Source organism: Taeniopygia guttata, chromosome 1 (assembly GCF_048771995.1).
Source record: "Taeniopygia guttata chromosome 1, bTaeGut7.mat, whole genome shotgun sequence".
Taxonomy (NCBI): Eukaryota; Metazoa; Chordata; class Aves; order Passeriformes; family Estrildidae; genus Taeniopygia; species Taeniopygia guttata.
Genome location: NC_133024.1, coordinates 32,711,405 through 32,725,103, shown reverse-complemented (window position 1 = coordinate 32,725,103; position 13,699 = coordinate 32,711,405). Strand labels below are relative to the sequence as shown.

At 35.0% G+C, this 13,699-nt stretch overlaps 1 protein-coding gene across 33 annotated transcripts in view; it reads left to right on the top strand.

The window, feature by feature from the left end:
• Window positions 1–13,699, top strand: part of TENM4 (teneurin transmembrane protein 4) — a 1,535,912-nt gene that overhangs the window by 196,818 nt on the left and 1,325,395 nt on the right. The gene's annotated exons all lie outside the window — the stretch shown is intronic.

Sequence of the window (13,699 nt, the reverse complement as noted above, 5' to 3'; positions counted from 1 at the left end):
GTTGTAATAAAGGCAACACTTTCAATTAGGGTTTCAAAAACAAATGTTTGCCATTGAAAATGGGTGTTCATATTGAAGGAAAGTGATTTAGCTTTTACAATTTTCTTTTGCAACATAACTTGGTTTTAAGTCAACTGAACAAGTCTCTGAACACGTTGGAGATTAGGCAACAGATTTTCTCACTGGTGGAGTTCATCTGTCATTCCTAAAACTCCTACTCTGTGGTGGCAGAAGTATATATGATTTAAGTGGTATGGTACATACACAGAACATCAAATCTGGTGTGTTTTGGAGAAATTGTCAAGGCATAAGGGTGTTTTTCAGGAGCAGGTTCTCTTCCATCCCAGTCAAAGAAAAGCTTCTACCAGCATCTGTGGTAGCTGGGTCATTCTGCTTTAAAGTTGACACAAAAAGTTCCTGAGTGTTTATGCAGTTATTTGTTATACACAAAATATTAATGTAAATTCAAATAAAAATTTTTCAAGTGGAGTTAGCCCTGAAGGATTTAGCCATTTATCTCCATACAGTTTCTACTCTTACGTTGTATGTTGATGTAATGAAAAATAGACTATTGAATTGGTATTTTATTATTTGACAGAAGCAACCTTTAAAACACTTAGCTAATACCATATCTAATAATAAATGAGAGTCCTCAAATATATGAATCCAATTATTTATGCAGGTCAAGATAAAATACAGTATGTTACCAATCCATGGTAGAAAACTAGTTATTTTAAGCTGCTCTTGTACCTATAACTTAAGATGTCTGTCATTTTAAGGCATTAATTAAAAAAAAAAAAAAAAGATTAAACATGCTCTGTAAGGAGAATCCACCAAATCAGCTTGCCAATGAGTTCTTGATAAAATATTTGCATCAAAAAGTGTTATGTGATTTTCCTGTGAAAAATATACTCTCTAGTAAATAGATTTTATAGAAGCAAAACAGATGCAACATGTTTTATAAAAATATTGGATCTAGTTCTATGAAATTGTCACAATTAGGGAGCATCTTTATTTGAAATTTTGTTTTATTGACTATTTTAGAGCTCTTTTAGTAGTGAAATGATTGGTGAAGCAAGTCAACCAAATCAACAGAATAAAATTATATGCATGTTAAAAAATAAACTAAGGTGAAAAGGAAAGTAAAACAGGTGTCTCTACTAATGCACTCAGAAATGCCATCAGGAAGATGCTCATTTTCTCATTTTTTCCATTAAGTTTTGCATCTCTGCAGAAGAAGATGGCAATCTTAAACTCATCTTGAGGAAAGATTATGTTTATATGAAAATATTAAATTTTAACAAGAATGGGTCCTCCTCGTGTATTTTTATGTGTTGTCTTTCTGTTTTTGTAAAAGCAATCATTATGACTGAGCTGTATCACAGAGTTGAATAGAATTTTTTGTCTTACGCTGTGTACAGTCCTAGAGCAGGCAAGCATTTTCCCTTGTGGCAGTCCCAGGTGAGCAGAATCCTATTTTCTATGCTGAGGAGGCAGCTGTAGGAAATGTCACAGTTCATTTTGGGGAAATCACACCACTGACCAGAAATCAAATCAAGCAGCGAATAAATATAGTGTTATTGGCTTGTTCTCTGCCTCTCCAGACTACACTGTGTTCACCTTCACTTTATAGGCAGGTATTGGGTCCCAGTGCAGCTGTGGTACCTATGTATGAAGAAGCTGGAAAACAGCTTTTGAAAGACTTTAGGAAGGAACAGAAAACATTGGCAGAATAAGAAAGTTCCTTTGCCAAAATTGTTGTTTATGTAAGAACATTACACCTTACTCTTGTTGAACAACTTTTAGGACCTGCTTAAGAAGGTGTCCAAAACTAGATGCTACAGATCATTTCCCCTAACATTGTTTTCATCCAGTATAATTTAGAGAAATCTCAGGCAGAGCATCATCCTGGTTCTACAACCTCTCCTTGCCAAACTAGATTCTATGATCCATCTGTGTAACTGAACTAGAAAGGAGCTAGACTGTGTCCTATACTTTGTCGTGCATTGTATGCCTCCAAGAAACATCCACCATGGTCTGAGAAATATCATAAACCACAGGCAACTGTAATCTGGAGGCATGGTTGAAATTACCCTGTAATTTCCTCATTAATACAGAAAATAATTCAGCTTCATGGAGAAGTGTGCTGTGCAGTTTGGCCTCAGTAGTGACAGGCAGCCATTGATCAATTGTTTAAGTGATGGAGATGTACCCATAGGTACATTTAGATAAAGATTCAGAGCCTGATTCAAGCCCTTGCTGTTTTGAACATTTCTGTTACAGCTCTGCTCAAATAGTTTTAATGGTATAATTTTGATAAAAATTTTTGTAGGGCTCTGCAATATTTTTGGTGCAACTAGGTAACCATTTCAGATTTTATCTCATTAATTTTTGTAGAGTTGCTGTATGCTACTGCTCATGTCAGTTCTTGAAGCAGAAAAAGGCTATTCCATATGATAAATTAAGCCTTGATTCATTTTGACTAACATGGAAATCTGAAGTGAAGAGTAAGCTCATTTCTTAGGTAGTTTTAGCTACTTAGCTTAGCCTAGTAAAAAAAACATCTCCAGAGGACAATTCATTGTCACACTTCTGACATGAATGACACTGGAGTTGTCTCTCACGCCTCACTGGCATTCAGATAAATAGAATAATCCTGAATACTTCAACTAGAATTGCTCCTAAACTTGACATGGTGACCAGCTGTTTTTAAGCGCATCAGTATATTCATAAATACTTTCTGTTTCTTATTTTCTATTTGAACATTATTAGCTTTGTTCACCTTTTTTAAGGCATTTGTAAGTTCATGTTGGAACAGAAACTTGTGTATTGTCTCAAAATGGATTGATTTTCAAAAATTATTTCATCATTTTGTGTAAAGGGTCAGTGACTGTGTTTTCTTCAGATGAGTTAACAACTGGAAAGCACTTTTTTGATATCATACTGTAGTAATTCACCATATGCAATGTGAAGAAAAGAAAAAAAAAGTTTTCAAAACATCACTGATATACTTTCAGTGTACAATTTTAGAAAATATTTACATATCAAGAAAACATTAAATTTGCAACTGTTTTTACTGGGAGACTTCGGATTTTATAGCCTTCTGTGATATTTTTCAGAAACTGATGCGATCATGATGAGTCCTAGTTTTTCTGTATTAACCTTGGACCATCCAAGTCCAGTGTTCTGTTTTTAAATTATTTTATCCGCTAAAGTATTTTCTACATGTCTATCTCTTATTAACATTTGCCAATCTACAAAAACTAGTGGAAAAAGAGTAGTTGTTATGAGTGTCTGACCTAAAAAGTGTGGCTGATGAATGCTGAGTCTTATCCATGAAAAGAAGTAGCAAGCATTGATCAATATACATTAAATATTGTTTCCAGTGCAAAATGGAATAATATATTTTGTAAAAGAAACAATACCAGCTTTATCTGGTGCATTTATTACAATAATTTCAAAAAAGCAAGAAGCAAGGATAGTTGATGTGCAGATGCAAGCTGCATTTGGATAATATGATCATTTACTAAAATTTCATAGTCATTTTTGGGGCAGAGCTCTTTGAGGTAGTGTCTCTGTCCCAGCTTTCTAGGGCTGAAATCATTATAAAGGCCTAAGGTATGTCCTTTGCACCTTATTTTGACAGGGTAGATGAGTATGATATTTGAGGTAAATGCTCCTCAGATCTAAATCATTATTTCTATGCTTCTCTCTAGATATCTTGAAAGATCAGGGATTTTGAAAGACAGCTGTGGTCTTTCTAAATATTGTGACATCAGAAAAGTTCTCTGGCTGAATGTCAGCCTAGGTGATTGATATTTGTCCAAAATCTGTTTTCATTTTAAAAAAGTTAAGTTCCCAGTGTGTTTTAAAAATGCCTTCCTTTTCTGTAAAACATAAATTGTAAATATAAATAATATTTATGAGTTTAGGATCTAGTCGAGAGATTGTGCTTGGAAATCCTGGTTGGCCCTTGGGGTGTTTTTTTTGTGGCAAGTTGTTTTTTATATGGAAATGTATCTTTTTCTTTGTTCCCCCATCTCAGCAGATTGCTTAGGAAACCTAAATTAGGAGTAGAGAATATTGTGTTACAGCAATCCTATTTTAATGTAAGGTCTTAGTATCTCATTAAGTAATAAGTTCTCCAGAGGAGACAACCAGTGGGAACTCAAAGACAAAATTACTTGCCTGATATTAATAGGATAGAGACCAGAAGATGCTCAAAACTCCTGAGTCCTAGTCCCAGCTGCTGCTGCCTTTCATGCTGTTTCACTTTTAGATGCACAACCAGGAATCTTCATGACTTATACCTCTAATACATTGGGGAATGATTGGTAAAACAGGCAACAGATTTAGGAGCAGCCACGAACTGAAAAGCAAACAATTTTATTATGGATGTCTTTTGGATATACAACAGGAGGTAGGCTTCCACACAATGAGGTTTTAAATAAAATTTGAAATCATCTGCAAGTCACCATTCTTCATATACAGTTAATGGGAACAGTTTATGATAAGGCACAATGACACAGCATGAGGGATGCTGCCTAAGGTAGCAACAAGCCTTGAGATGCTCAAGTAACAAGGTAATTGTGGTGCAGCTCATACAGTGCTTGTGATGACAAATCCTAATCTGCTTTCATTGTCCTGTGCTATGAAAGAACAAAGCTACATTGAAATGATAGACCAACAAGCCATTTTGATTATAAGGTTCATGTGTTTTTTTCACACCATTCTTTTCATAACTTCTTTCACATCTGTTTGAAAGCACCACGAGAACATATTTGCAGTAATAGTTATATTTTTTCTGTGTTTAAAGTTGTTTGGTGCCTAGTATTACACCTCTAATATGAAAATAAATCTAGGAAAGTTTTTTTTTTTTCCTGGTGGTTTATTTTTAAGTCTTCCCCTGTGGTCTTTCTCCACTCTGTGATTTTTGATTTAGAACAGATCTCTGAATAATGTCCACTGGTAGCCATGCACAAGAGAACCTATAATACAAAGTCCAGAATGAGCAGTGCTCACTGTCTAGGGACATAAAATCCCTCTTAAACTATAGAAAATATATTATGACCAGGAGGAAAACATACCATACTCTAATCCATTTTTAGGAACTCCAGATAGAGGTAACCACAGTACTTCATGGTCAGACATGAATTCAGACAAGATTGGTCCCTGAGGAGGGAGACAGGTCCAAAAACCCTGCTGAAGACAATGTAGATGACAGCCAAAGCTCTCTCCTTAGACAGAGATGCAGACATTTTTGTCATAAAAGGCAACTGTTAGATCAACTCTGAGTTATCTTTCACAAATCTATGCTGATTGCTCTCTATCACCTCCTCCTTCATGCATACTGAAAAGTGTTCCAGGACTGACCTCTGTGGCTTTTCCAGGGACTGGGGTAAGGCTGACCAGTTAGTGGTTCCTTCTATTGTCTTTTCAACCTCTCTTGAGGCTGGGTGCACCATTTTCCCTTGATTTTTTTTATTTTTTTTATTTTTTTTTTTAAGTAGAAGCATAGAATCATCAAGGTTGGAAAAGACCTTCCAGCTCATCAAGTCCAACCATCCAACTAGTTCCACCAACGTGTTCACCATTAAACCATGTCTTCCATATCCACTCTTTTTTTTTGAACAATTCCAGGAATGGAATTGCTAACACTTCATCTGGCAATCTATTCCAATGCTTTACAACCCTATCTCTGAAAATGATTTCTTTTCTGATATCTATGAGTTAGATCTTTCTCTCTTCTCACAGAATATCAAGGCTTTTGTCTCAAGTTAACTTGGTTAACATTTTAATTCTCTCACTCCCCAAAACTACTTTACTAAGATAAAGTAGATCAAATTTTAATTTTCCAAGTTCCACTTTCAAGAATATTTTTGTTACATATTTTTCAAGCAGAACCTCCCCCAGATAGGTATTATTTTTGTTATTAATATAATTCAACACAATGACCAGGTTACCCTTCATCCTTTTCTTTAGTAACTTGAATAAGGTACTAAGCTTTAAAGAAAAGACAGAAGTTTGAACTTGATATTTAAATGGCAGTTTTGATGTTCCTTAGCCTAGTTCCAATAACTTTCAATATGTGTAATTTACACAATTATTCAAATTTATTCTTTAGTTATGATGATTTTTCTAGAACAGTATGAAAAACATCCAAGATTATAATTTGTATTAATTGGTTTTAATCAAGAATTTGTATAGACACTAGACAGGTAAGAATAAAACTATATCAATTTCACTCTCATGTGCTGCATTTTAAGTGGTGAAGCATTTTGTCTATGATTTTGTATTCTTAATACCATATATTTAGATCTAGAGAATCAGTAAGGGTCCCAGTAGAGATAAGAGGGCTAAAATATCTAAATGTAATAATGATCTCCTAGTGAAAAAGACCTTTTTGTCTAACTAGGAAAATCAGACAAAATTTGGGAAGGGAGGGGTGGAATGCTGTCTTCATTTTCAGTTGGGGACAAAAAAACCCACCTCCTCCTAGAGTGACAATAATTGAATAGGATCATGGAGGTGGTATCTCAAAGTCCCCTTGCTAATGTCTTTGTGCAAAATTAATCTGTCCCTTTCACTGAAATAACAAAGTTAAAAATTAAAAAAAATTAATCTGTGTGCATTCAGAGGTACTTTAAAGCAGAAGGGAAAACCCCCAACCTAGTCAGTTCTCATCCCATGTATTTGTAACACTTTAAACAGACCTGTACTGAAAATAGAAGAGCTGCCTACTTACAGATAAAGGATTCATTACTGGGATTAAAACAGAAAAATCTCTTCATTGGTCATTTGCATAATTCCTCAATCAAATTAATTATTTAAAGGATCTTACTGGAGGAAAATTTAATGCAAGATTTTTATCAGAGGTAACAGGCATCTCTTTAGCAAGTAGCAATTCCAGACTGGTAACAGAGGACTGATTTATCACATATTATTGTTACATGATGAGGGGATTAATAATCACCATAATGCTATAATGCAACAAGATATGCATAAGCTATGAATAAAAAAGATTGCATTCCAATAAGTTGGGAATGTAGAAAGAGTTATTCAGCAGACAATAGTGAAATACTGTATCTCACTATAGAGGATTTTAGGGCAGATCCTCGCAGAGAGAAAAGACTGTTAGGAAACAGGCCAGGAGGATCATGATACTTTCTTTTTGATAAAATAGTGTAAACTGTTTATTTTTTAAAGAAATTGGGAGAACTATTTTACATTGCTAAGAGATATTAGTGGGAAAATTTTAAAAATCTATATGATTACTGGCTCTGATAATTGAGTGTATGTTATCTATTTCAGTCAAACATCTTTAATGCTATTCTATAGCCCTTGCAAGAGAAAATCAGCATGTGATTTCTCTTAGAAGCTCGTGGAACCTTTGTCAGGGACTCATCTCAACAGAAGATTAAACCCATTTGCTATAAAATTTTAATTATCATGGACTATTAGTGCCTATGAGTATTAGTCGTTCATTGTGCTTTAGCTAGATTAGAACGAAAATCAATACCCTTCCCTCTTAACCACTTCCTCTCTATAGAAAAAACAAGTTATATGATATTGCCAGAAATACGAGGTGGAAATCCAGCATCCAGTGAAGCTGATATCACAGTGCTCAGATCTCATTCTGAGCAGTTCCAGCGGCTACAGGTAGTACAGGGCCTGCCTGCAGATAGATGTTACATGTTTCACAAATTACTTAAAATGAAATACACAAGTAGATTTGTGTTTCATGCTGGGGTTCCATTGCACTAGATTAGTGGTGATGGATCACTGCAAAAGGCTGATAAGGAAAGACTAATTTTTGCAGCATCTGTTGAAATTGGAGTTGACTTTGACCACTACATTTCTGTAAGAAGACAGAAACTAAGAGAAACCTAAGAAACTTTGGTGGGGAGATCTTCGAGACCAAGACTGTGTTAGAGCATCCCATTTCAAGAAAACAGTACTGTGTAATATTTCACCTAAATGCAAAGCAGTCTGTGGCAATATTTCATAGCATATCTTGTGTGTCAATTGTTTTCTCCTTTGGGAATTGGAGCAAAAGAGGAAGTGTTTTGAAGGCCATCTGTTTAACGTGATCCTATATTTGTTCATATATCAACCGTATGACCAGTCCATGTCTGTCTCAGAGGAGATCACTCTTTTCCAATACTTGTTTGACTGTGGTATAAAAATAACGCTCCCCACCTTCCTTTAGCAAAGAAGTTTCTTGAAATAAATGTCATACCTCTTATTATTTATTTGGTCCCTGCAGTCGTGCCTCTAAATACATCTCAGTAAGGCAATCTTTGTCCTGGAGACTGGAATGTGTTTCACCTTGCTAAACAAACAACTGAAATATGATTAATCACTTTTCCCTTGGGGTCATTTATTATGAATGGTTCATGTAGTTACTACACTGAACACCTTTCTAGGGTTGTGTGATAAAGTGAACGCTTTTACAAATTGGATGCTTGCTTGGCTGGTACCTATTCCTATTACCTGTGTGAAACTGCATGGCTGACTCTTGCAGACTAATATTTTGAGAAACTCTTCTAATATCTAAAAAAAACCTCCTACCAATAATCAAAACCTACCAAAAAACCAAACCAAACCAAACCAAAAACTCCAAAAACCAAAACAAAACACAAAAAAAGACAAGAAAACCCCCAAAACAAAGCAAAACAAACAAGAAAACCCACTCCAAAATGCTCAGCAACCAAAAGTTTTTTACTATCTGTCAGCCTCAAAACAACCTCCCAATCCACTGCAGTTTATATTTGCAAAATATAAGATGATATAAACAAAGAATTGATGCAATGTAGTCTCTAAAATTTTTGGTTTTTTGGAGTGCTGCTTAAAAACATTTTCTAATATAGAACACTTTAACGTGAAGCATGACTGTCAAAGGAAAATATTTTCTTTTATGGGCAAACAAGAAGGTCAAATTACACTTCTGTCCCTAAGAGATGACAATAGGCAAGAAACATGCATGCCTGCAAAACCAGTCTATTTAAACCAAATTTCATCCAACTTCTAAGAAGCTGTCTTTGCGTCTGATGGATGTGATGTGTCTGTTGTGATAAGACAAATCTTGAGACTCACTATCTTAAACATCTATATTTTTTGTATTCTTTTTTTTGCAACCCCTTTTTACTTTTGAATCACTATCTTGTCAACTTTTATTTTTGTTACTGGAATGAATTGTCTCAGTCATAAAACCCCTGAAAGTTTCATTCAAATGTGCTGGAGGAGACTTCCATAGAACCAACATGAAGTAGTGCACCAAGCTGGACTTTAGCAAAGTGGTAAAATGAAACTTTTGGGAAAGATTTTTTTCTAAACAGTCTTTCCATCATCACATGGCTGTAACTGTTTGAAATATTTCCTCAGAATAACACAATCTTTGTTTTTGAGGCAGTCATTAAAAACAAATTCCAGTGCCTGTGGCCTTCATTATGAAGTAAATGGTTTTGACTGAGGGGAATGAATATAGAATCAGTGCTGGGGGGAAAAGTGTGGAACATATTAAAAATATGCCTCTAAAAATCACTTATATTTGTACTCCCCACAAAAAAGTTTTCATATAAACAAATTAATTTCTCCTCTTATTTTAACTGTAAGCCTGAAATTTTATATTGTATTAACTGCAGTAAATTTAGAGCATAATGTATGTCCTTTTAGTTTGTTATGACTTTATTTACATTTCTTAAAAAACATCCTTATAACAGCACTTAAAGCTCTTTTGTAACAGCAAACAGAAACATTCATGCCCCCAATATTGTTAAAATAGTGCAAATCTGCATGTCAAATATCACATTGCATCATATTTTGTATTTAAAAACCTGATTTCATCTCTTCCTTTGAAATGGAGCATCCTGTTATGGTGGATTCTCAAGCATGCTGAACTGAAGGCACTTTAAGTTGCTCTGAGGAGCTGACTTGCTGTGAGTGGCAGTGGTGCAAATACAGGTTTATGTTGAATTAGCACAAAAGTGCAGTTAGTCTGTGCAGAGAAATTGTACTTCTAATAATTACCTGATGTGACAGGAAATAAGTATGCTTGAAAAGTATTTGTAGTGAAACTCAGAAATATGTTAAAAGTTTACTCAGCATGAAAAAAAGAAGGATTAAAAAATATCCCACTGATTTCAGATCCCAGTAGAATTCTAAAATAGATGAGGCTTCCCCTCAACACAGATTTTTTTTTTTCCCCAAGAACCCACATCAAACACATTGAAGAATGCAGGCTTCCAAGACCCAATATGAACTTAAGTAGGTTGGTTAGGGCTGCTTTGCAATGCAAAATCAGGCTTCCTCCTGGGTATTTGGCATGTTTTCTTGCAAAAAGTATATTTCCAGTTAGAAATCTCTAAACAAATCAGTCCCTTGAAAATTTTTCTGCGTGTATATCTTTGTAGTTAGTTTTCCACCCCTGCTTTTCTAGCCTGGTTATATTAGTATTTCTGCAAAAAAAGTGATACGTGAGGTCCAAAATTAATGAATTATCTCTGATTTTTATAATCCAAATTTTGTATTTTGGATAGATATTGGAATATGTCATATATGAAAATATGTCATTAGTGAAAAAATGAACCTGTGACAAAAAGTGGATGCTATGTCACAAGTATGAATTATAGGGGAATAATTTATTCCCTGGATCTTCTGGATCTGCTCCTGCTCTTGAAATCCAGGATGCTGCAGCTCTTCTTTGCTGGCTCATGCCCCAAGGCTTTTCTGTAGAATTGTTACAGTCAATCCTCAAACGCTAATATTTGGGAATGAGTGGTTTTCTACTCTCCCACAAGCAGGACTTTGTGTTTGTCAAGGTCCTATGGGAGGGGTTAAAGCTCTTCTGTATGTAGTAAAGTTTTTTCTTTATTGACTTAAATTTTAATTTTTCCATTGTTAAATCTGTCAAAGTAGAATGTATAGTTCAGCCTTATCTCATTGTTCCTAATGATTAAGTTTTTAAGTGGAAGACATGGGAAGCAAGGAAATTCAGAGCAAAATAAGTATTTAGTAGCAGAAAGGAATGAAAATATTAGAGGAGAAATAAAAAGTAATATAATGAACTCTATTGAGAAGATTCTTGGAGTGACAGATTTCTGGAAATCAACACACCAATATATGATTATTCAGTAGTTATTTAACTGCTGCAATGTTGCCCAGAATCTTTATATAATTATGCTTATTTAGTTCTTGGCAAAGGAAACCTGAGTAGCCCAGAGGATTTTTATTTAAAACAAGGTCTTATTTTATAATGTTCCAATTATGGCATATTCTATGTAATAATACATATATTTTATCAACTGCTTGGGTGAACTGTATTTTACTCACCCTGCATGTAGTACCACAGGCTCCATCAAGGTGTCCCTTCTTTACTGCCAGCTCTGCCTGCAGTATGGAAGCAAAAACAACAATTAAGCCTGAAAATTGAGGAACTTAATGGACTACTCTAGATTTACTTTCAATGGCATTGTAGGTATATTTTACATTAAGAGTAGGAAAAGATCCTGCACAAAAATTATCAATATTTGACTTCATGGATGTGACTGGGAAAATTTCAGTTGCCTGTTTTGATACAATCCATTAGTCATTTTTATTGCCTTTCTGCAAGTACGCATGGAAGTAAAGCAGGTTTTCTGAAACATTTACAGAAACCTCACACAAATGTTAAAATAGAGTTGATGCAAGCAGAACTGTAAGTAGAAGTCTGAAAATGTGTTTAAAAAAAGATCTTTTCTCAAAGCCAAAGGCTTTGAGAAATTGGAATATTTTGTTTTACTTTGATCTGTCTGTATCCCTTTTTTTTTTTCCTCCTTAATCTCCCAGCAAGAATTCCTTTGGATACCATTTTTCAGCATCCATGCAAACACCACAGAATGTGGTACTTGAACATCTCCTGATTCCTAGAAGTGATTAAGGCCAGGTTGGACAGCTCTTTGAGCAATCTGGGCTAGTGGAAGGAATCCTTGCCTATGTCAGGGATTTAATATTCCTTCCAATTCAAACCTTTATGTGGTTCTATGATTCTCTGATCACAGTAATTAGGCACTTCACATGAAGAAACAATGAGAAAAAACAAATTAACTGGACAACAATGTGCCAGCTAATTCAGAGATTGGCTGCTTGACTTCTATTTGATACTTTCACATAAATTCCTCACTTCATATGCTTTTCCTCTCCAGCTGGACAACCAACTTCATCTCCCTCTGATTCAATTTTCCATTTGTAAAAGGAGTACAATAATAATTCTCTATCTCTACAGGGTATTGTGTGCCTAATGCAATATTACAAGGCATTTTCAGATACTGCAGCATCAATGAATAATACAAACAGTAATGCAATGGAGACTGCTTCATCTTAAGGCTTTAAGTGTGAACCCGTTTTCTTGTGTTTTCCTAGGGACATGTGGTTTCCTTTGATATGATCATAAACCCACAGATAATACTCACAGGACTTAGAAGCATTCAGTGGAGGAATTATACAATGACAGACAAAAAAAAGGGCTGTGGCTACCTCCCCATGAAACCTCCTTTATATATAGCAGTAGTTTGCTTTTTACTTTGCCTCCAATGGAGCATCATAAATTATTTCCTCACCTTCTGATAAGATGAAAAAAATATTCCTTTGGGATTAACTGGAGCCTAATTCACTTCTGAATTCTCTATACTCTTCATGGACTTCCACTAGGAGATTTTTATTTAGCTGATGATTGGCTGTGTCCTGTCTTTATTCTCAGGGATAAAAAGATATGAAGTTTGCTGTTGCCAAGGTGATAAAGCACAAGCTCAGAGATTAATGGTTTGTCTCTTGGTTCATGTGTCTGAGAAAGGATCTGAGTGTATGGTCACAGACATGAGATTTTTAGTCAACAGACTTCACACACGTTCAGTTTTACAGAAAAACATGTTATTCTAGATGATCTTTAAGGCCACTTCAAAACGAAACCATTCTATAATTCTGTCATGGCATCTCAAAATTTTAGGTTGATTGTGGCAGATTGATCCCAATTCTGATTGCAAGCAAGTAAACACTAACTGACTTTGGAGTTCAGTACAACAGCACTTGGATTGTAACTCATATTTTATAAAGATTTAAAATTTAATTTTTAGGATTCTTCTATTTCAGTGCCACAAGATGTCAGTGCAGTTTAAGCAACAGCAGAGCACTTTCAGAATGCGAACTGCAGTGAAAATGGGCAACAGAAAAGAAAGAATATCTGCAGTTAATGATAAGGTCTGTTTTCAGAGAAATACGTCTACAGTGTCTTCATGGCATTTTTTTCCCACTTATTTCTGGAGCATATATATATAATTACCATTAGAATGAACATAAATATAAAAATTCCGAATAGGAGCTACTTTATATCCCTGTCTGCATTTTACTTTTCTTCTAATTCAACAGTTAATGAAAAAGCTGCATCTAAATACATTTTACTGCTCAATAGAGCAGCTTTTCTTTTCAGCATGTTGAATTTTGATGATACTTTTCCAAATTCTGTTAAGACTTCTTGAAAGGAAAAGGAGGATGAGGAAGAGGAAGAAAATCAAACCCAGCTCTCTTACAGTCATGAGACATCCACCTCACTTGTAAGAGGAGCTAATATGCTTCTATTACAATGATCCCATAGAACGGGTAGTTAATCATCAAGAAAATTCATTAGCTGAATGTCACCAGGAACCTGTGTACTGTGGCAAAGGAA